The sequence below is a fragment of the Etheostoma spectabile genome, unplaced genomic scaffold (assembly GCF_008692095.1).
Source record: "Etheostoma spectabile isolate EspeVRDwgs_2016 unplaced genomic scaffold, UIUC_Espe_1.0 scaffold00019027, whole genome shotgun sequence".
NCBI classification, from domain to species: Eukaryota; Metazoa; Chordata; class Actinopteri; order Perciformes; family Percidae; genus Etheostoma; species Etheostoma spectabile.
This window is the reverse complement of record NW_022604629.1, coordinates 17,213-42,440: the sequence shown is the minus strand read 5'-3', so window position 1 is coordinate 42,440 and position 25,228 is coordinate 17,213. Positions and strand designations below refer to the sequence as shown.

The window sequence follows — 25,228 nt, the reverse complement described above, 5'->3', positions numbered from 1 at the left end:
CCCTCTGATCTTAAAGTACCTGGGTCTTTGACCTTGCCACCAACCTATGCTTTTATCCAGATGTTTAAAACGTTTTCACCTTGAGCAAGAACAGGTGTATGTTTTAACAAATTGCGCTCTCTCATTTCAGTTGTGCAGTAGCGGGATCCAGTGAGTCCAGTGCGTGGGCTGGCTTTTGATGAGCCCTAAACGGTTTGGTGCACCATGAAACATTTGGCTGTCCCAAACAGACTCCAGAAGTTGTCATGGATGGTGGCTCATCTGATCCTCCCGGTCAGGTCCGTTATGCACTCCCAGGGCATGTCAGCACACACATCCTCCCCCCGACCTGGATGTGGCGAGCCCGAGTCGGTGAGGCTCTGGGAGGGCAGCGCTGTCGTAGACCTGTGGGCAACAGCCCGGCTCCTTGCAATTCCCGTACTTACCAGCAAGGGAGGTCCTCACAGCACAGCTAGTGCTATATGGGGCGAGGCCAAAGAAACAGCATGTGACTTTGCAAATCAGTGTATCACCCTGGCCACTATTAAAGATGCTATTTGGACTTCTAGAAACGTGCTGGTAAGAAAGCACATGCAGATCCCCCCGTGGCTGTGATCAGGATGGCTGCAATATCTAAGTAGTATGTGTTTCATTGTACTTTGGTTTTGAATGGTAAACAACTGTGGTGGAATTTATAATCAAAAACATGACCTTTTCCCATTTTGACAAACTGTTTTTCACTTTCAGTGAAGTCTTTGGTTTTGGACATTTACCTTGCAATGTAAAATTGTATATCATATTGTCTGATTTAAAGGAAATGGTACTCTTTAAAAGTGTTGGGGTTCTAGCGTTAAACTAATGAGGAAAAATCCGACAAATCTAAATCAACCAAAAACAAGTCCAGGAACTTACTAGGGATGAGCGAGTACAGCATTATCTGTATCCGTATCTGTATCTGTTTACCACATGGATTATCTGTATCCGGATCCGTACTCGGAGTGGGGCCTATACCGGAAGTGGTCAGATTTAACCCGGAAGTGGTTCGGGTTGTCTTGAAATAGGAGGGGGGGGGGGGGGGGCGGGCTTTAACCGGTATGTTATTTTAAGCATGCAATTGATATGAGTTGATCAGAAATTGTTATATTTATTGCTGATTTGAAAACTATTTACATGACAGCATCGAGCTTCAGATCAATGGTGTTGTCATGGTAACAAACAAACTATATACAGAACGTTTTTCTTCTTCCTGCTTCTGGCGAGAGCAGTCGTGTTTTTCCTCCTCTCCCCTCTTATCTCAGCTTGGCTTCTTCCCAGTCTGTCTGGATTGTCTTGTGATACTTTTTATTTTCTCTTTGTCCCCTGCCTGCTGTTTTCCTGGAAATATTCAACATGGAATTGATTAACTGGTCACTCAGCGCTATTGACAAGATTTTTTCACCTAAACATGCTTCTCCGGGGGAGCCGCATTGCCCCAGCGGGACGTTCCCTGCAGGCTACACTCGCGATTCCTATTCACGGGATTGGCAGGTGGTCTGCCTGGATGTCCTGACTGTGGAGGATGTCGAAGATATTTGGATAATTGGAATTCTGTTGGTGGGGCTCCTGATCGTCGGCCTTGGGGTCTCGCTGACCTATGGGAAAATTGGTAAGACAGCCGCCAGCAAATTCACCCACAAGCTGTCTGGGGAACTTAAAGAGTGCCTACACGGAGTGATTGAGGGGATGAAGGTTTTACATCTAAGGGCTAACCAGTCCGGTGAACTGTCTCGTAACATCTCAGACCGGACCGTGGAAGCGCAGAAGGGGATTGAAACCAACAGGGCCCAGTCGGTGGAGTTGCTTCGTGTGACCACCGGACTGGCAGAGAAGGTAGATGGACTGCAAAAATCACTACGTGATATGGATGCTCGTATGACGCTGAGGTCGGTGACAACTGATTGATGGACATTGATTCGTACAAATTCCACCGAGTCACCCTAAATTTGGATTGAAATTGATCAACTGTTTCCCCCCCGCCCCCCCCCCCCCCCCCCTTCTCTGCCCGAAGCGGGAAAACAATTTGCAGCTGACATTCTATCCTTTCCCTTGCACTGGCTTATCTCTTCAAGGTCACGCAGATGGACTGAACTTTTACCAACACAGACAGTCTGATGCGCTACATTTACACACACAACTCATTCTCATACACACACCATACACCACCCCCCCGAACCAGCCCCCGATCCGTCTGACTGCCTCGTTTCTTTCTTTCTTGTGTTTCCACCTCACGTCCATGGTCAAGGCCGGACTGAACTGAGCTGTTTTTCAACAACCCACACAGTTTGTGTCTTCCATGCACTCACATCCACAGACACCATACACCAATTATTCCTTCATGTATGTAGTCTTGTGCATTATATTATGTCTTGTATTATCCTGCTGTCTGCATATATCCTTTTCAGAGTGCATGTGGCGGCGCTTTCACTAGCTGTGGCTCGGAGGCTCTCTAACCTCTCTAAACTGTATTTCGTTGCATTGTACCTGTACATGTGTGATGACAATAAAGTTGAATCTAATCTGAATCTAATCTAAACGTTTTGCAACAATGAATACAACACATGCGGTTGCAATTATGAAGTAAAATGTAATGAACAAGAGTTTTCATACTCAATATAACTTTCTTTTTTTAACTTTTTATTTTTTTATGATCAGTGTGATTGTTTTTTTTTGGTTCTTTTTATTTTTTTATTTCCACACCAGGTATATGTGTGTGTGTGTGTGTGTGTGTGTGTGTGTGTGTGTGTGTGTATGTGAGTGAGTGAGTGTGTGTGTGTGTGTGAGTAAGAGAGAGACACAGAGAGAGAGGGGGCGGGGGGCGGGGGGCAGCTGACATTTAAAAAAAAAAATCTCCGATGGCAGAGACGCAACGGGAGTTGCATTTAAACCAAGCAGCATGTCTGAAACCCACGTTCACCAGAAATCTACTGGTTACTATGTAAGGACTACAAACCCCACGTTCACCAGAAATCTACTGGTTACTATGTAAGGACTACAAACCCCACGTTCACCAGAAATCTACTGGTTACTATGTAAGGACTACAAACCCCACGTTCACCAGAAATCTACAGGTTACTATGTAAGGACTACAAACCCCACGTTCACCAGAAATCTACTGGTTACTATGTAAGGACTACAAACCCCACGTTCACCAGAAATCTACTGGTTACTATGTAAGGACTACAAACCGAAGTTAAAAACAAACCTGAAGCGGAAGAAACCCTAAACGTTAACGGAACAGATCCGCAGACCGAAATGACTGAAGTAAGCGAGGGAGAGAGAGAGAGAGAGAGAGAGAGAGAGAGCGAGAGAGAGAGAGAGAGAGAGAGCGCATTTCTCCGTGTTCTGTGTGTGTGTGATTGATCCGAGCTGGTTTGTAGGCGGGGGGGGGGGGGGGGGGGGCGCTGTGATTATCACAGAACGCTGCGCGGCCAGTTGAGGAGTTTTATTCAATCCGAGCACGGATATTAACTCATATTACTCGGATAATACTTGTACTCGGCAAAAGTGCTTTATCCGTACCGGATACTCGTTTCAGATACTCGGATCACCCCTAAAAATCAGTCTCAATGTCCAGATGTATTGCAAGATTGGCAGTCAACATTGCATGGCCCAGTGATGGTGGTATAGTGGTGAGCATAGCCACCTTCCAAGCAGTTGACCTGTGTTGGCTTCTCAGCCATCGCAGTTCTTTGAGTGATGTTACAGTGCAAGCAGTTTGCCATGGTTTGATTTCAGGCCACTACCTGGTTTGGAAACATATACAACATTAACATTACATATTCCACCCAGGTTTCTTCTCTTATTCAGTGATCTCACAAAAAAGTCTAAAAAATCTGAAAATCTTCAGGGGCTGTATCTCAGTGATAGAGCACATTTTGAGTCCCAATGCCCAGATGCGTTACAAGATTTCAGTGATTATCGTTCGTACTGTCCAGTGATGGTGGTATAATTCAATTCAATTTCAATTCAATTTTATTTATAGTATCGATTCATAACAAGCGTTATCTCAAGACACTTTACAGATAGAGCAGGTCTAGACCACACTCTAGAATTTACAAGGACCCAACAGTTCTAGTATTACCCTCCAGAGCAAGCAACAGTGCGACAGTGGCGAGGAAAAACTTCCTTTTAGGCAGAAACCTCGGACAGACCCAGGCTCTTGGTAGGCGGTGTCTGACGACCGGTTGGGATTACAATGAAGAGTGGTAGTAACAGTCACAAAAAATAAATAAAAATAAAATAAATAGTAGTTTGTTTGTAGTAGTTCTTTGTAGCATAGCAGGGCACTGTGCAGCGTTACAAGGCACAGCAGGACGTAGCTGGGCACCGCAGAACGTAGCAGGATGTAACATGGCATCGCAGGACGTGTAGCGGGACCATGGCGACAGCTGCTACCATGATTTTGGCGCCTCCCTGATCCAAGGAAAATATAGTGGTGATATAGTGGTATAGTGGTATAGTTTTTTTGCCATCTCTGACGGTCATTGGTATGCAGGTCACTTGATGTATTACAAGCAAATACATAAGGCCCCACCCAACAGTTTTGTGATAAGTGGCGTGCAACTGTATGTCAAAAAGGGTTAGGGTCAGAAAAAGCCTCAAAAAGCCATAAAGCAAAAGCTTGGGGCTTAAAGATCGAGCTCCCGCTCATAAACCTCAGACAGGCGCAGTCTCTGTGGCGCAATAGGTCAGCGCAGTCAGCTGTTAATTGAGAAGATGGTGGTTCAAGTCCACCCAGGGACGTTTGTTGGTTAAACAACCTGGAGTAAGCCAACTCTAGGGTTTATCATTCTGCAGGTGAATATAGAGCAGCCCAAAGATAACCCAAGTGGTCTTACCTTTATCTGAAGGTACAGTTCTGAAAACCATGTACTGTACATATTAATCTTTACGGTCATTGGTATGCAGGTCACTTGATGTAATCCAAGCAAATACATAAGGCCAGACAGAGACAAAAAGTGAGAGAAAAGAAAAAGAGACTAGCTGTCTAAAGGATAACCAGTTGAGATTGTGTGCGTCTTTGAGAACTGTAAGTCATATAACTGATGCTGTCAGTTCATTTAAACTAATGAGGAAGAATTTGACAAATCAAAATCAAGTCCAGGAACTTATTCTTTCAAACATCACACCTGAGTCTTTCAAGTCCTGACCATTCCCTGACCGGGAATCGAACCCAGGCCGCAGCGGTGAGAGCGCCAAATCCTAGCCACTAGACCATCAGGGAGTCACATTTTCAAATTTATCTTTGTAGATGTGAGTATTCTTTTCACTTACTGGAATGACTCATATTGTTTTAGGCGACATTCACTTAAAGTATCCAAAGTGCACAATACTCCACTGTACTCTTGTTTAATACATATACACATCAACTTTCTTTTATATTAATGCATAAACACATCAAATTTCTTTTTCATTAATGCATATACACATCAACTTTCTTTTCATTATATCATCACTATTCATTATGTCATCGTCACTATTCATTATGACATCAACTTTTTATAGATTAATGCATATACACATCAACTTTCTTTTTATTATATTATCACCATTCATTATGTCCTCATCACTATTCATTATGTCATCGTCACAATTCATTATGACATCAACTTCGTTTTAGATTAATGCACATACACATCAACTTTCTTTTATATTAATACACATCAACTTTCTTTTTCATTAATGCATATACACATCAACTTTCTTTGTAATAAATGCATATACACATCAAAATTCTTTTTGATTAATACATATACACATCAACTTTCTTTTGATTTATGCATATACACATCAACTTTCTTTTTGATTCATCATCACCATTCATTATGTCATCATCACCATTCATTATGTCATCATCATAATTCATTATGGCATCAACTTTCTTTTTAATAAATGCATATACACATGAACTTTCTTTTAGATTAATGCTTATATACGCATCAAGGTTTGTTATAGATTTCTTCATATACATAACAACTTTTTTATATTAATGCATATACACATCGACTTTCTTATTGATAAATGCAGTCTCTGGTTCTGGCTCGCTTTCGCAGCGTAATAACTCCTGAAAACAGCCCGATCTGGTTGGGGAGAGTTCTAGCCCGACCAGGCTCCTCTCTTTACCCTGTCTCTCTTAGTTATGCTGTAATAGTTTGAGCTCCTCTCTCCTCTATCTTTCTATCTTTTCATTTATGTGCATCCATGTCCCAGAAATGCTTGTTACTAACCTAGCTCTGGGGAGTTACTCCCCGGAGTCCTTATGTTCTTTTTTCCCCAGCATGTTCCCTCGGATCAGGGAGGCTCCAAAATCATGGTAGCAGCTGTCGCCATGGTCCCGCTCCATGTTCATCTGCTACACTCTGCGGTGCCCAGCTACGTCCCGCTGTGCCTTGTAATGCCGCACAGTGCCCTGCTATGCCATGAACTACTACAAAGAACTGCTACAAACTACTATTTTTTCTATTTTTGTTATTTCTACTCTTTACTCTAACCCTAACCCGTCAGACACCGCCTACCAAGACCCTGGGTCTGTCCGAGGTTTCTGCCTAAAAGGAAGTTTTTCCTCGCCACTGTCGCACTATTGCTTGGAAATGTGGTCTAGACCTACTCTATCTGTAAAGTGTCTTGAGATAACTCTTGTTATGTATTGATACTAAAAATAAAATTGAATTGAATTGAAAATAAAATACATCTCACAAATGAAAACCATTGATACCTATTGAAATTGATTAATTAATTAATAAGTGTGCTACTTTGGCTCCAATACAGGTCTGTGTCTGTCCATCTGCTCCATTTCACTCCCCACTGAGTCAAAATTAATGCCCCGCCCACAACACTTTGGTAAGGCTCTGCATTATTTTGGGGGACAGCGAAGGCCTCTCGCAGTTCTTTATCTCCTCCCCTGAAATTTGTACCACGATCTGAGAACAACTCAGTGGGGGCGTTTCTCAATACCAAGTAAGCAAAGAACGGACTTGTGTTCTTGGGGAGACCGTACTTGCTAGCTGTACCTGGAAGACTGAACTCGCAAGTTCAGAAGCACACAAAACGCTGTTGACAGTTTTGAGACAAAGCGTTCTTCCTGTTATTGCGCAACACCCCCAGCAAAGAGGGCGCTTGCCACTTTATAGTTAGCTTTGATGTGTGTATTCATAATAAAGCAAGGACGGTCACCCTTCACACCGCCTTGTTGTTTTGTTGTTCAGTCTTCCAGGTTTTCATTTAAAGTGCTATTAAGTATCACGGGCCAATAACTATATAAATACCGACACAACGGCGGGGAAAAAATCCTTGTAACATTTTAATTGAAAGCAGAAAAGAAACGTTAAAATAGGTATTAAAATTATAGATGGACTGGGTAAAGTTAGTCACTGCCGTCTGTTTATGTTACAGAGAAGCAGAAGAGGAGCCCGAGAGGGAGGAGAGCCAGGATGAAGAGGACAGACATATATGACAGCGGAGAAAATTGTTTAAAATATCTTACAATATCTTGGACCTGGCTTTGCTGCAGTGGTCTGTCTAAATGTGGGGCCAGAGTGGTCTGTCTAGACGTGGGGCCAGAGGGGTCTGTGAGCTGACTGACTGACCGGCTCGCGGCTGGCGTAGCAAGCTCGCCCGCCGGGGTTTGCGGAGCTTTCAAACTCCGAAGGCTTTTTTAATTCACCGTCAATTTTTGTTGAACTGCCTATATTCAAAATCTACACCGCTGATTTCTCGCCTTAAAACATCTTAAAAATGAATTTATTGATTTAATAATAGACGTAAATTGTGAAAATATGTGTACCGGAAACCATAAGCGCTTTACACCCGAATTGAATGCTGGGATACCTGCCCGGCCAAGTTCACACAAGTTACCATCCGATGTATCCTCGGTAAAATGGGCGTGTCGAGATCACATCCGGGGATTTTAACTGTTCTTGGCGAAATGCTAACTTGTGTATTGGGTCAGTACTTTGGCCACCAAACATGACGTTTCACAAGAACACAAGGACACAAGTCCATAGAAGAACACAGATTGAGAAACGCCCTATGACTTTTTATGACTTTCATGAATTTTCAACATATTATACTATGACTTTTTATGAAATTTTTCAACATATTATACTATGACTTTTATGACGTTTTATGAATTTTTGTCATACTATAATATGACTTATGAATTTTTTCAACATACTATGACTTTTTTTGAAATGGGGAATTAGCTCAAATGGTAGAGCGCTTGCTTAGCATGCGAGAGGTAGCGGGATCAATGCCCGCATTCTCCAGAGGACTTAAGCTTCTTCTTGTTTTACAACAAGAACTTTAAATCTGGACTTGTTACAACATACTACACTACGACTTTTTAGGAATATTTCAACATACTATACTATGACTTTTTATGTTTTTGTCGACATACTATCCTATGACTTTTTATGTTTTTGTCGACATACTATCCTATGACTTTTATGACTTTTTTGAGACACTATACTATGACTTTCATGATTTTTTCGTCATACTGAACTATGACTTTTTATAAATATTTCGACATACTATACTATGACTTTTTATGACTTTTTTGTTATACTAAACTCTGACTTTTTATAACATTTTATGAATTTTTGTCATACTAAACATGACTTTTATGAATTTTTGACATGTTATACTACGACTTTTTATGAATTTTTGACATACTATACTCTGACTTTTTAAGACATTTTATGAATATTTTGTCATACTATACTAGGACTTATATGAATTTTTGACATGTTATACTAAGACTTTTTTGAATATTTGTCATATTATACTATGACTTTTTTCAAATATTTGTCATGTTACACTATGACTTTTTTGAGACACTATACTATGACTTTCATGATTTTTTCGTCATACTAAACTATGACTTTTTATAAATATTTCGACATACTATACTATGACTTTTTATGATTTTTTGTTATACTAAACTCTGACTTTTTATAACATTTCATGAATTTTTGTCATACTAAACTATGACTTTTATGAATTTTTGACATGTTATACTACAGCTTTTTATGAAATTTTATGAATATTTTGTCATACTATACTATAACTTTTATGAATTTTTTGACATACTAAACTATGACTTTTATGAATTTTCAACACGTTATACTATGACTTTTATGATTTTTTGTCATACTAAACTATGACTTTCATGATTTTTTTGTCATACTATAGACTTTTTATAAATATTTTGACATACTATAGTATGACTTTTTATGAATTTTTCAACATACTATCCTATGACTTTTTAGGAAATTTTTTGTCATACTATACTATAACTTTTTATGAATTTTGACATACTATACTATGACTTTTCATGACTTTTTGACATACTCTACCATGAATTTTTTCAACATAATATGACTCTTTTTGAAAAGGGGGAATTAGCTCAAATGGTAGAGCGCTTGCTTAGCATGCGAGAGGTAGCGGGATCAATGCCCGTCTGTTTTATCACAACAACTATATATCTGGACTTGTTACGACATACTATACTACGACTTTTTATGAATATTTTGTCATACTATACTATGACTTTTATGAAATTTTGACACATTATACTATGACTTTTTTTTCAATTTGACATACTATACTATTACTTCTTATGACTTATGAATTTTTTGTCTTACTAAACTCTGACTTTCATGATTTTTTTGTCATACTATACTATGACTTTTTATGAATTTTTTGACATACTATTATATGTTTTTTATGACTTTCATGAATTTTCAACATATTATACTATGACTTTTTATGACATTTTTTGACATATTATACTATGACTTTTATGACGTTTTATGAATTTTTGACTTACTATACCATGACTTTTATAAATTTTTTGACATACTCTAAAATGAATTTTTATGACATTTTATGAATTTTTGTCATACTATACTATGACTTAGGATTTTTTTCAACATACTATGACTTTTTTGAAAAGGGGGAATTAGCTCAAATGGTAGAGCGCTTGCTTAGCATGCGAGAGGTAGCGGGATCAATGCCCGCATTCTCCAGAGGACTTTAGATTCTTCTTGTTTTACAACAAGAACTATAAATCTGGACTTGTTACGACATACTACACTACAACTTTTTAGGAATATTTCGAAATACTTTTAAGCCTCGTTTAGCGTCTACGTGACTAGGATCCTGCGGACAGTATAGGAGAGGACAACTAGAAAGCGGCTAGTTTAAGGTGACCAGGGGTCCCCGTGTTTGCTGACCTGTCCCCGGCTGGATCTGTCCTGGTGTTCACTGTAACTGACAGACCCAAAATTGGAATAAAAGAAAAAAAAAACACTGACCAAACGGAGCCGGTAGTCACAAAGACAGCCAGAGCCAGAAAAAAAATTACTGATTATTTACATGGAGTCTGGTGGACATATGCTGCTCTAGACACGCTATAAGTAGAGATTATTTACATGGAGTCTGGTGGAGATATGCTGCTTTAGACACGCTATAAGTAGTGATTATTTACATGGAGTCTGGTGGAGATATGCTGCTCTAGACCCGCTAAAAGTAGAGATTATTTACATGGAGTCTGGTGGAGATATGCTGCTCTATACACGCTAAAAGTAGTGGTTATTTACATGGAGTCTGTTGGGTTTAACGAACGCAATTTCGTGGATGTTATGTTTTTTAATCTTTAACAGAAAGGTCGACCTTTCCATGATGTTGTCAGACACATTATAATTTATGATAATGTCCTCTTTGGTTTTCCTGGTGTCCTACTAAGTTGATTAACAAGTGGATGTTACTGCCTGTCTGTGTCCACCTGTAGCTTTAGTCTGGACCTGGAAGCCTTAACTTTTACCTCAGACATTGGGTTTGTTTTAGAGAATTAAATACTTTTGTTGAGAAAAATATGACTATATTGAATCTAGTAAGGTTGTAGTGGATGGGACTGCCTTTTTTCTTGTAGTTTTACATACTTTTGACCATTCTCTGACCGGTCAGTTGCAATTTAATTATTTGAATAATTCTAAAACAGCATCACAGTGATAAAATTTCATGTCATAATAATCTGTAATTCATATTGACCAAAGAAACCAAATTTAAAAAGGACTTTAAAACCCAAATACAATGTGAATCCCATTACTGTTACATGAAGAAAGAGAATATGTAGAGTATGATTATAAAGAGAAGAGATACAGACAGAATATTTATCAAGTTAAGATTTTATCCTGGAAGCTAAACACAGCTGCTGTTAGTTAAAACCTTTTTTCTTGCTACCTGTCTGTTATTTTTGGATGATAACACTAAGCAGCATGGTCTATGAAGCCTACTAGAGATTCACTCCATTTGGTTTTTGATTAGAGAAACTATCTGATGTGGTCATTGACTTTCCATCAGTTTAGTCTGAATGTGGTCCAGCACAGCTGGATATTAAAGCAACTGTCATCCTACTGTTATGTAGTTAAGACTCCCACCAGCCTGGTACTTGTTGTAGATGTTGTTACACTTTTTAAGGTATTCTTAAAAGAATCAAAATATGCATGGGGCAGTTATGAGCACATCATTTGGCTTCTATCCAGATGTGAATTGTACATTACTAATTTACCCAGACTTCTTTTTTCTGATCATGCTTGTCCCAGTGACCGTTGTAATAACGACAATCACATTTGGTAATTTAGGCTGTGACAGCGGAAAACGGTAAACATGCAGCCGCGTAGACGCATTAATCCAAAGGATGAGGCAAGATTTTATGTTGCTGCTAAAAGTGACAAAGTAGGACTTGAAATCAAGTACATCAGTGCTGTAAAAGGTATGTTAAATCTTCCGACTGTCTAATTATGATTCAACTTTAATACATATCACTTTTTGCCACTTATTTGTTGTTTTGTCTTTGATGAATTAGGTCGTGGCCTCTTCACCTCTGTTCCATTTGAAAAGGGAGATGTCTGTTGGAATACAGAGGTGAGCTGATAACTAAGCAAGAATGTGAGAGGAGACAGAGAATATACCATGACCTCCTCAAAGTGTTCATGTTCAAGTTCAGTTTTGACGGAAAACTGTGGTGGTAAGTATATGTCACTGGTTAATCTAATCAGAATTATAGGACTCTTTTTCTCCCTTCAGGTTAATTTAGTATATTTAGTATAAAAACTGATTGTTTAGAAAATGTAACTTGTGTGATTGTAGTGTTGATGCAGCAAAAAAGGATGGATCGTTTGGCAAACTTGTAAATGACGACCATATAAACCCTAATGCCAAGATGAAGTACATTGCTATGCAAGGGAAGCCCCATCTCTGCTTGTTTGCAGTTGGAGACATAAATCCAGGAGAGGAGATTACCTATGATTATGGTGACTCAGACTGGCCATGGAGATGCAAGGTGGTCAAAATTTGACTTTGTGAAATTGATAGTTCTCATGACAAATGCTTTAACCATAGAACATTTCACATTTCACCAAAATCCAGTAGATTTTTCATCTAGCTTCAGGTGGAACATGATTTATATAGCTTTTGTTAGCACCACCAGCTCTGATGCTACATACCCAGCACACCATAGCAGAGATGACATTGACCATTACAGACTGGTAGAACAAAAACAAAGAAGTCATTAAATGCTATATTCATCAGAGTATAGTTTTCATGCTCCACGGTCTGCAGTATGTTATGTATTTTTTCCTTTTTACAGGGCCTTGATGACAAAATGGCTCCAAAGTCTTTCTATCAGTGCTTACTGTCTTTTTTTTAAAATTCAGATTTCAAATATCCTCTCTAGGACTTTCTCTTTATTGTCCTTTTGTCTCTATCTTCTGCTTCTACAGGTGACCCCTGTGAGCAAGTGCATCCATACAGGTGTCAGCCGACCAAATGAGACCAGTTCAAGGCTCGGCCCACTCACCAACGTTGGACAGGTAAGTTATATCTAATGTACAACTTAGTGAAGTGACTAGTGAGGTTGTCACAGTTTAGAGGGTCCTGTCACCAGATGTGATATAATGTCAATGTTAAGTTGTTTGGTTACATGTAATGGATAGGCACTCTGTTAGTTACATTGGGCTACAACAAGTCAGCTCCTGGAACCGAGGCTAATCACAAATTCCCATCTACAATTTAAAAATATGAAGAAGGTATATCTTCAAATAGAATATGCTATAAATAAGCTGTATAAATAAGATGCTATAAATAACAATAAAATACAATTCAATAAAATAGTAATAATATGTACAAGTCTGATGGCTGATGGTCTGTGTGTGTGTGTGTGTGTGTGTTACAGCAACGTCTCTGATTGGTGGGGACTGTTGCCAAGCAAATATCTAGCAAAGGGCAGACTAGAAGATGATCGTTTCTGTAACGTTACAAATTAATTTCCTTAACATTAACCTTAAAATTTAAACACTAACTGAATAACCAAGTTTGAGTGGTTTCTTTTTTTGAAACGTTTTGTTAAGATAAAATCATTTTAATATAACAGATTATTTTTGGTAACTTTTTTTTTCTTTAAATATCTCACTAATTTAAAAATATACAGCATAAATATATCAAACTGCACTATATGTATAGACCCTTTGGAAGTGACGTCCCACTCTAATCGCACAAATTATGAACGCCATGACGGGCTGCAGAAGAGCTACGCTGTAGGCAGACGGCAAGCCAAATGCATACATGTTGATTCATAAACTATCTGCAGAGCAAGCATGTGTATCGACTGCATTTCTGGTTTAAATGACTGATAAATAATAAAAACATCCACCAGACTCCATTTAAAAAAAACAGTACTTTTGGCGTGTATAGAGTAAACATATGTTCATATGTAAATGAGTAACGCATGTGTTTATTTCCACTAACACTAGAGTTGTGATGGTTAGAAAAGTGTAGAGAAGACCAAAAAAGCTTTTCATAGTTTTATTTGGTTTCTGTCCAGTTTGAATGAAGTGTGTAATACAATGCTAAAATGAGAGTGGAATGGAGTCTGGTGGGTTTAGCGATGCCTGCCTGAGCAAAATATATATAAATAAAACACCCCAGTTTTGCAAAAATTTTAATTTGTTTTAAAGGTGAAGTGTTAAGTGTCTTATCCCTTCAGAGAAAGACCTTGTAACAACCTATTTAAGACCTTTCTATTTCCCAGAAACAGCTATGACGAACCTAGCACTAAACCAACAAGCCTCCATTTAAAAAACAGTACTTTTAGCGTCTATAAAGCCAACATATGTCCACGTGGAAATTGGTAAAGTGTGCGTTGATTTCTACCAACACCAAAGTAGTGATGGTTGGAAAAGTGTGATTTGGGAGAAACCGTGCTTGATATCTGAATGCCCATTCAGCCCAATAAACACCAAAGACCTGTCTTCAGTTTCAATTTGTAACTATGTTTCTACGTTAAAGTATGGCGATGCAGCATGGAGGTGTTGTTTTGTTGAGTGATTTCCCTAAGATTTCCCATTAAAGTCTATGAGGAATTTTGCACCGTTTTTCGCAGATTGCAGATTTTGCAGATTAGTCACGTTTTCATGTATTTTGTGTGCACGTGTTGGCAACGCTCCTTAACCTATAGTAGCCTACTAACGTTAGCTACTTCATGACAGCTAGCTACTATCCGGTTAACAGTCCGCTAGCATGTCTATACGCTCTAACTTAGCTAAATGTTTTAGAATACTTAAGTAACATTACCGTTGTTTATCTTGTCATGCTGCTTTCAGTAGATGGCAGCTGATTAGACAACAAAACAACAATAACAGGTTTACTAACGTTACTTCTCTATCGTAATTAATTCCGTTAACGTTAAAAAAACATACAATTAGTGCAGAAATGCATCCCTTTCTCTATTTCCCTGAGACAGTGAACTAACTATAAACCAGCAGAAGTAACCGAGCTCCAGCAGCTGTTTGCTAGTCTTTTAGCTCGTGATATACGTTACAGCTTTCAGGGCCAATGACTTACGCTCCGCCAATAAGAGAATCCTGATGTGTTGTTTCATGTTTCCTCTCTGTTTGACAAAGAGTCACGCTGCAGTATTACACTGATATTTAATTTTATGTGAATGTCTAATTTTGAATGTTTCTGTAACCGTCATGACTAACCATAGACTATAATAATAATATTAATGGACAGCGCGTGTGTGACGTCACCCATCAGTCTGTAGAGATCTGATATGAGTTGTCAAGTTTGCGTTTATGGGTGCAGCCATCCTGGTTGTGGATGTGATGATTTTAGACGAGAGGGCGGAGTGAGAGAGGAGCCACAGACCGGTGGGCGGGATATAGAGTCTATGGGCGGGATCTGACTGACGTTAGCTGAGAGTTAGCAACGCTGCTCTACCGTTACTTCAGCTAACCACTTTCACTGGCAATGTGGATGCAACTGCTGCTGAAAGCTAGCCTACATAATTCAAGGTAAGATGTAGCTTTGCTAGGTTTTAAGTATATCTTTATCCCATAGTTAGTACAAATAAGAGGAGTCACATTGTAAAGTAAATGTATCTGAAGTTACCATGTAAATTGTCTGTAACGTTAGCTTGCCACTTAGCTAGCTATGGTAAAACATGCTAACCTTCATTTTCTGCAAATCAAAGTTTACTGTTCTAAATTTAAACGTAGTGTCAGCAAAATGCGAAATGGTGATTGGTAATGCTTATCACTATTTAACGCTAACTATTAACACATGTATAACTAAGTTTCTTATAACGTTTAGCTAACTGTAAAAACCATAATGCACCAATAATGTCGTGCTACTGTTTGCCCTGTCAGTCTATAGTTGATGTATTTAACCTTGACATGCTGTTAAGAGCTAATGTTAGCGGAAATAAGCTAATTTAACTAAGTTACAGTTACAATAAAGAACAATGGACTGTTGTTGATTCATGTGTATTCTCCTAGATAATTAATAAAGTACAGTTGCATGCTAGTGTGCATAGATATTTAACATAAGGGGCTTAAACGGAAATTGTGATTCTTTCTTTCAGAAATAGGATTGCTGAGAGCCAAGATGGCAAGTTTGCCTTTACCTAAACCCACAGCAGTGTTTTATGTGTGGAACTTACATTGGATTGTAAAAGGTGAACTGCACTATTTAATGTGCAATAAAAGGTCTTTTTAGAAATACTTTTGTTGTTTTTCTGAAGTGACTATAGGGACATACAGTATTGTAGTCATACAAGAAGACATGAATTTGTAATTAAGTCAAGTGTAATTGGAAATGCACTAGGTGCTGTTCAATTTGTGTAGGGTTATTGTAAATTCATAACAAGTATGATCACAAATTGCAAAGGAAAAAAAACGTATTCAATCTAATGATAAAATCAAATGCAGATTTTTAGAGTAAAACTAAACCATACAAGGACATGCAATGTCAAGATCAAAGTCTAACAGTTTAAATATAATAAAATATACATCCAACATATAAATGATGTACTTACTGTACTTCTGAAGTGGTAACTACTAGGAACAGGACCCAAATGCAGACAGAACACAGAGACAGGAGTGTGAATTAACAGGTTTATTTAAAGTACTCAAGTATCAAGTCTAGATTTTTGAGGGGGAAAAGCACGTTCAGGTTTCCCGGGTGAACAGGTCTGGTGGTTTCCAGGAAGGCGCGAGTCCGTCAGAGGAGGACAGTAAGCCGGCTAGTGGTGGGGGGGTCCAGTGGATGGCAGGAGTGAAGCAGGAGTCAGGTTCCAATGGCAGCTGAGGCACAAGAGAAAGGATAGTAACAGGCAAATGCACAAATAAGTCAACACACTCTTAAAACTGCTGGGTTAATTCATTCATATTGGTAACCCAGTGCTGGGTCAAATATGGACCGATCCATCGCTGGGTTGTTTTGACCCAGCAGGGTTGGGTTATGGCTTGGCATGCTGGGTTATATTTTATACCCAACAACTGGTTAAAATAACCATGTTGTTGGATTAAAACGACCAAAAATGGGTTAGAAAAATACAACCCATTTTCTGGGTTATCTGTATTTTTTTTTTCACTTGATTTTCACGTTAAGAAATGTATTGATGATATTATGAAATAATCAAAAACATCCCAGCATTTTGTTTTATTGCTTCAAGCCAAATATATTTACTTTAGACAAAATAAACATTACAATTAATTTCAGTTAACATTACAAATAGTATAAAAGAATACAAAAGTAATTTTACATTCTTGATTTAAAACATGTGATGCGTCACTTATTACATCACTAAACGGACAAAAAGTCACAATTTCTTAAACTTCATGCATTGAACTTTCAAACCAACTGTTAAATTTTAAAGCGCCCAAAAAACAATCTCTTTTTTCTGGGATTTGGGGGTTATTTGTGTCTCTGGTACACACACACACACACACACACACACACACACACACACACACACACACACACACAATAAAAACCATCCATGGTGTCTGAGTGAGATCTGGTTCCTGAATGTCCTCTGTCTTCAGTGCAGAATATGGGCCCTTTAACTCAACCGTGTGACATAGCCTACATAGAAATTAAAAAACTGCATAGTAGCTAACTGAGCTCGCATTAATTTGACAGCGTTAGATTCATGTCCTGGTCTCTGAAACACGGTTGTCTGGATGAACTCCCAAACTTTAGCACAAAGTTTTGGATAACCGACATAGAAGACCAAGAACGCCATGAGACAGACGTCCACAGCAGCCAAAGAGACGGCTGCTCCAAGGCCCCCCCCCATTCACAATGAAAAAAGCTTGTGAACACTGATGTCCTTCCCCCAGCATTAGAATGTATGGGGGCTCTGTGCTGGATCTCATCAGGTACTCTGCCATGTTGGTAGCAATCTGAAAGAAAGAAAAAAAAAAAAGAATAAATACAAATATAATATTCTTAACAAGCCTAGGGAGCCTAGCCTTTGCCTAGTCCTAGATTTCAAGAATAAAAGACATATCAAAATGAAACAGAACGCAAGGACACTTGATTAATCTGATATAGAACCCCATTATATGAGCTGATATTCAATAATCACATTACTGGATATGAAAACAGTAAATGCTGCTTTGGATGTGAAGGTTTTTAAAAGTGACGGTCTGAACTCACAGGCTGGACATCGATGAAGGCCCTGCTTGGACGGACAACTCTTGTCCCCGGTCTGTAAGGTGCATCTGGGAGTAGAACCGTCAGCAGCTGCAAGGCTATATCGCCTTGTTTGTCTGTAAAAAATAATAAAAATGCAATAAAACAAAATGCATGCAATATTAAACATATTTGTAACTAACCCATGCAGCATAGACTTGGACAATTTTTTTGTGTGAATTCATAAAAGGCCCATTCAACTATGCTGGGCTGATTTAGTTGGCACCAGCTCTACAAAGCTGACTAAACTGTGAACTAGAGGACGACAATGGGACTAGGGCTGCGCAATTAATCGCAATTTTATGGAAATCGTAACATGAACCAGTGCAACATCCGAATCGCAGGGGGGCGCAATATTTGTTAAAGGGAAAATATGTGTCAAATCATTGTAAAATAAAGTATTGTGGTGCTATAGAGATGTCCCGACGAATTGTATCCTACAGTCTAAAAAAAAATAATAATCTTTGTTTGGTACAGGTTTGGTACCTCTCTAAAAAAAAAAGGTTGACAGATCCACATCACTTTGACTTGTCAGGAAGTTCAACTGAAGAATATTCTTCCTCTGTTTCAACTTTAAACTCAACAGCATGGCCCAGTAGGTGTCCCCTAAACAATCTCATGTGATTAAATGAGCGATGGCACCCAACTTGAGCGCATTGGAAATATGTTGACGTGGAGTATACATCATGTATCACTCTCAGATGGCCAAAAAGATGTCTTATGTCATTGCCTAAAGAGCTTGTACACTTGAAGCACACGTAACCCATTTGTGGAGACCTGGGGGCTGAAATTTTAGCCGCGGCCCAAGGAGAGGTATCAGGGAGTTCAAACTGTTTCCGTCCAAAAGATAAAAGCTCTCTATCAATCTGCTCATCTGCAAATCACAACATTAACTGTATATATTACCAATAGTTACATAAAAATTTTTATTGGGTTGACAAACACATATAAACATGCATAAAGCAAGCGACACTGTATTGATTACAAGATGGTCTTTGATAACAAGGTTTGTCATGAGCGAGACTAACTGTGGTCGTCTTGACTGTGATCTGATGCAGAGTGGAGGACTCACCCGGTATTGAAAGCAGAGGTTGACTGTGGTAGATGAGAGGCAGCTGGAACCTATACGCTTCAGTTGAGAAATGAAAATATCTTACATAATTACGCTCTAATATTGAACCTGGTGCTTTAAGAGAACTAAAGATTTTCCAAGATAGAACAGTAAAGTAAATTTACAATAAAACAGACTTTCTGGCGGCGGGGAGGGTTATGTGCATATCCTTCGGGCACCTCTGGGTAACGTTGCCCATTCAAGTAAAGGCAGTCTCTCCGCTTGTCCTGTGAGAATGCGCCACACAGAACTCAGATGTGAGGGGTTATTTCTAAATCACATGTGTTCCCAAAATAATTATAATCACGTACGAATAGGGTTTATGAATTTTCATTTCATTCATACCTACTGTATTCGACTGTAAAATTAAGTATATTTTAATATGTTTACGGTCTGCATAACATAATTAACACTATATATACATACATACATTTATAACACTATTTAGCCCGCTAGCTTGGTAAGCAAGTCGCAATCTAGCTAGCTAGCTAACTGATATTAAATGAGATGCTAACGTTGGCTAACGAAAACAGGAGGCCTACTAAAACAAAAGTAACGTTACTTACCGGAAAATTTAAAAGCCGATTTCTTTGAGTGTCTTGTCGTGTAACTGAACGCTAAGTGTCAAAGTCAGCTAACCCTTTCACATTAACTTAATGTTTTTGATGGGTTTAGGAAATAAATAAATACATACAGTATTGGCGATGTAATCAAAATATGGCGGGGATATGTAGTAGTTTGATCGTTTGCTCACTGGCACTACGTCCCCAAGATGTCGCTGCTATACGTTTCAACAACATGTAGCCGCTCTCTCCACGACGTATATGGGTAATTCTTCAACTATGGTACCTTTTGAGCTAGACAGTTTCAGAAAATAAAAACATTTCTACAAACAGTTTTATAGTATCAGCTGGTTTATCAATCTGTCTAGAAACCTTCCCTGAAGTTGGCTGTGATGATTTGTATTGAATAATATATATTTTTTGCCATTTTTATCTGACAGTCCAAACAAACGGTCATTTCCATCACATAACAAAACATGTGTTTTTAAGAAAAAAAAATAAAATATCTTCTGTTAAAAATACATTTGATTAAATACCACACACATCTTTGTTCAAATTTGTAATGTATTTATTTTTCAAATATTTAACTGTAAAGATTTTACAATGTTTACACAAAAAAAACACTTAAAACTGTATCACTGGAACATTTTATTTACTTATCATAGCTCAAAATCATGTATTTCTAAAAGTTTATACACATATCTTACCCCTTACTGCACAATTATCAACACCACTGAATATAGTTGGTTTGATTATATGTTATTTATATGTTTAACTTTAAAATAGGTGTTGTGGTGGAAATGACACAGTGTGGTGGAAGAGACAGTGTGTGGCGGAAATGACATAGATAGGCAACTTCCAATTAAAATTTATTTTTCTACTGCTCTATGTGGTGAACCAGAGCAAATCAATAAACAGTGAACAAAAACATATCAACAATACTTTTAAATTGAAAGCAATCCCATAAATGAAAAACATGAATTTGAGTTAAAAATCAGCAAATCATTACTTCACTGCTTTCTAAATGTTGAACTAGAGCAAACTAGAGCAAACTCGTTATGTCTTCATTACCTTAATATAACCAGTTGAATGTAATGTTGAATAATAGATAAAATAGGCCAAACTTATATGCCTATATGGCATATGCTGAACCAGAGCAAATGCTCTGTACTGTACTTAAACGTTACGGAACTGTGTTATGACTTAAATCCATGTACTGTCAAACGTAATCTTGTGGAATAACAAGTTGAATCTGACAAAATAGACATTGTCTTTGCTAAATACTGTCAAACTTGCATATGGGCCAGGGTTTCAGTTATGTTTCATGGTCAAGAACAGAGCATATTTCCTTCCAAACTGTCGGCTCCACCATCACATGCCTCTTTGTTACTGGTTGGGGCTCTGGGATCAGCCTGATCACATCTTCTGGCCGGTACCAAATGACATCATCTCTCATAGGCCAGAAGAACTTGTTTTTGCCAATATGACTCATGGTTCTCACCAGAGCACAACCCTCAGGGTCCACATCCTGTATAATGCCAGGGTAAGGATCCCCATCATACCGTACCACACACCAACTTCCAATCAGTCCTTCATGCAGCTCTATGATGGGTTGAGATGTGCTGGTAAGTGTGACTGAACTTGGTGATCCCAATGCGGTCTCCAAGTTCTGTGCTCCCAGTATGTCAACTTTTTTGAGACCAAAACAGTGGCAAGGATGGGGATCTGCACAAAAGCAGCTGAGAACTCGCCAAGAAATCTCCCCCGGTCTTGTAGAGACAATCTAAAAGAACAAAATGCATTTAACCACTGTGGAGATATACATTAAAAAATGTTTTACTCTCATTACAAAAGGTGACATGTGTAATACCTGATGTATCTGCATGGTTCCTTTGATGGGCAGCAGGCCATCAGGAAGGAGACTATCCATCTCTTCAATTTCCCCCTCAGTGATGTACATTAACTTGACAGTGGTTGGCTGGTTAAGCAGTTGTTCATACAACACTTTTCCAGTTGGAAGGTCAATGCCCTTGGCCACAAGCGAGTCTGCCTGGCGCTTAACAGCTGCACCAATTCCATCAGCTGGGCCCTTCCCATGTCCGGCCTCCAGAAAATTCCAGGTCACCTTTTGGAATCCCAGCTCATATGGTACTTTGCTCAGGAAAAAAAAGTTCTTTTTTGACCTCTACTGCGTGGTTGGGCCATCACTTATGACATGCAGGGTGGTTGCAGCTGTGTTTAGTTGTTTGAGGTAGGGAAGCACTTTTTTGAGGTGAGCCCAGATTGCAGGTGGGTCATGGCGCATTGAGGAACTAATGGTGCAAACAGACACAACACCATTCTTAGTGTGAGCCACACTAGTATGGAGGCTTACCTGCTGGTGGGAATCGCCAAAATGGACAGCTTGGATTTCGTTGTAAAATTTGCACATGTAATTTTCTGCGAAGTCAATTTGTAGCACAATACTGTCTTCGTCAATCTTTTCTTTGAGTGCTCTCAAAGACAGATATTGGTGTTTTATGTTGTGAATGTGCTTTCCCATCTTTTTTTTCAATTGGTCCGAAAAGTCATCCAAAAGTGTTTTCAAAGTCCCATATTCTTTTTCCTTGGTTGTGTGGTGAACTTTAATCATTTCTTTGGAGCCATCTTTTTTCTTTTTTTGTCTTTCTTCCACAGAGCTTCTCCATTCAAACCACCAGGTTTGCTCCCCGGCATCAAAGGCAGAGGTTTGGAGCTCATGGTCTTTACAATCCAGACACTCCCTGTACATGCATTCTTTTGTCACATTTTTGCATGCAATTGAATACATGAGATCTGTGACTTTGGACGTTTTAATGACTTTGTGATAGAACAGTTTGTTTGCCATGAACTGCATGTTTGAGTGCAACTTACACAGACATGTGTCTGTGTCTTTGATCGTTGGTGTAACAATCCAAAAGGGTCGCTTTTTGCAAAACTCTGCATAGGAGAGTCTGACTTTGGGATTCTCGTGTCTAAACTTCAGGTGCAGTGTCTGCATAGAATCAACCAAGAAGCGCTTCTGCATTTTTTTTTTTTTTTTGTAATTGTTTCTTTCTTTCCAGTAGTGGCCCTACTGTTATCATCGCGTGCTAAAAACTTTGTAATTCTTTCCTTCACTTCTTGGCTGACTCTGTTTCTTTGTATTTTGCGGGTGTATTCGAATTTGTCGGTCCTTTTCATGTTCGTCCTGATTAGCTTTGTGGAGAATCCAAACTCTTTCTTGGCCATGGTGACCAGGCGGTATTTTTTTAAGATCTTGCCAGCCACAACTTTGGAGATCACTTGCCGAGCTTTACGATTTTCAACATTCTGATACTTTTTTCTTATTTCTGACATAATGGTGTTATGGAAAAGGAGTGTCTTCTTTAATTGCTTGCTTCCTTGCTGCATCTGTTGCTTGGTTTTCATTTTAGGTGACTCTAGGGGCCCCAGGTTCTTCCTAAGTCGATGACATCTTTTTTTGTATTTTTCAATTTTTCTGAGTGCATCCTCAAGCTTTTCTTTAATGTGATTAAGATTTCTGTACACCTTTGCTCTTGCCTTCGCAACTTTTTTTCTCCCTCTTTTCCTCTGAGGAGTACTCTCTGGTCTAGGCTCACACAGCTGAGGTGTTTCAGGGATGTCTTCTGTATTTACACTCATGTTGTCTGGTGATTCTGGTGGTGTTGTTTGTGCCATGAAACTATTCACAGCTGAGACCATTTTCAATTTCCTATGTTTGTTTTGTTGAGAAATTCGCCATTGTCTTCTCATTTTTCGTTGTTCTCTTTTTGACATTTCTGTCACAGATTTAACAACACCTTGTTGCTTTTTCTTCAGGTATCTTTCTCTATCCTTCTTGAGGGACTCTGCATATTTAAGTGGATCTGATTTTATTCTCTCTCTGTATAATCTTGACCTTTTTGCTGTGGTATTGCTTGCCATCTTAAAGAAAGAGCCAAGACATCATGTCAAACTTTTTCTCTTATTTACCAACAATATTGTAATAACAATGAATAATCAATAATCAAATACTTCCTTACTACCTTAACTTAAATTAATTATGTTTTTACATTAAAGTTTTTGTATTATAGCCCAAATAATTTGCTATTTAGCATGAACAATGTCATTTCCACCACAACCTGTCTTTACCACCACAATGAACACCGTGGTGGAAATGACATTTCCGTCCTTTCCCTCCAAAATCTCATGCTTTGTTAGCATGCTAATATTTGTTTTTAGAGTTAGCATTAAATATACACAAATTACACATTAATAAATTAAATTAATCCAGTTGTTTTGACGTCCATGTGAAATATGAGCTGTTTGGAAATGACGACCAATAAACATACTCTCAGTTTTACTCATATTTACCTTGATTTTTCTTCTTTTCATTACCCCCTGTAGAGGTAACCCTTTCAACCAGCCAAATGTTCCACTGTGGAGTTTCTGTTGCTATGGTTACTGAGTATACAAACTTAAAGCAACGAGCCCAGGAGTCTATTTTGTACAGTGTGGTGGAAATGACGGTAAACCCAAGGGACAAGGGTTCAACTTATGAAAAATATAGGAAAATGTGAATAAATATAGCAATATATAATATGTATAATTAAAATAGACATTATTTTATGATTTTTTCTTGAAATCTACATTATTTAAATATTTAATTTGGAATCAAGCGAGGTTGAAGATTCAAAGTCTGGCTTGGGGACAGAAGGAAAACAGTAAAAACCATGCATAAAAGGCATCATATCATATAATAAAAATAATGATTTAACCACGATACATTTTTTACAAGTTCCCCTTAGGGTGAAGTAAGTTTGACAAAAACAAAAATGAAGAAATGTTTTTTAGTTTTTATTATATCATCCAGGGACAAGAAAAGTACCATAGTTAAAGAATCACCCATATATATTGACATCGTTCTAATGTACATCTAATACATCATACAGATAAAGGCTTATATACTTCGTTCTAACGTAACATCGTACAGATGCAGGTTTATATACTTCGTTCTAACGTAACATCGTACAGATGCAGGCTTATATACATCGTTCTAACGTATTTAATAGATCATACAGATGTAGGCTCATACATCGTCCCAACATCTGCTATACATCTTACAGATGCGGTCTCACCCACATCTTCCTGACATCTGTTATACGTAGTACATATGTCTAGAAGATGACAAACAATTATTAACCTAATTACCAGAAATCAAATCATCACTTTGTAGGATCGTTGGTATAAATATTATAATTTAAGTGACTTTGTTGATTCAGTTTGCCATTAATGCACGATGCTGAAGTTATCTCTCTAACGTGAAATGCTAGCTAATCTGCTAATGCCATCGCTGCCATTTTGGGGCTATCATCTAACCTGTTCTGACCATAAAGACTCAGAAAAAGTTTTTAGATGTTAATAAATAGCAAAAATAAGGAACATCGAATAGCATCTAAAAGAATAGAGAGGTTGGAAGAATTTACTGCTAAAACGT

General features: G+C 38.4%; 1 long non-coding RNA gene and 2 other non-coding genes across 3 annotated transcripts; all 3 read left to right on the top strand.

The window, feature by feature from the left end:
• Positions 1–8,209: 8,209 nt before the first annotated feature.
• Positions 8,210–8,282, top strand: trnaa-agc (transfer RNA alanine (anticodon AGC)). The gene has a single exon. It is a non-coding gene; the product is annotated as a tRNA-Ala (tRNA).
• Positions 8,283–9,970: 1,688 nt separating this feature from the next.
• On the top strand, positions 9,971–10,043 carry trnaa-agc (transfer RNA alanine (anticodon AGC)). The gene has a single exon. It is a non-coding gene; the product is annotated as a tRNA-Ala (tRNA).
• A 336-nt stretch (positions 10,044–10,379) lies between these two features.
• On the top strand, positions 10,380–16,686 carry LOC116683529 (uncharacterized). Its single transcript, XR_004330566.1, has 4 exons — positions 10,380–10,660; positions 12,930–12,936; positions 13,845–13,848; positions 16,676–16,686. It is a non-coding gene; the product is annotated as an uncharacterized LOC116683529 (long non-coding RNA).
• The last annotated feature ends 8,542 nt before the right edge of the window (positions 16,687–25,228 follow it).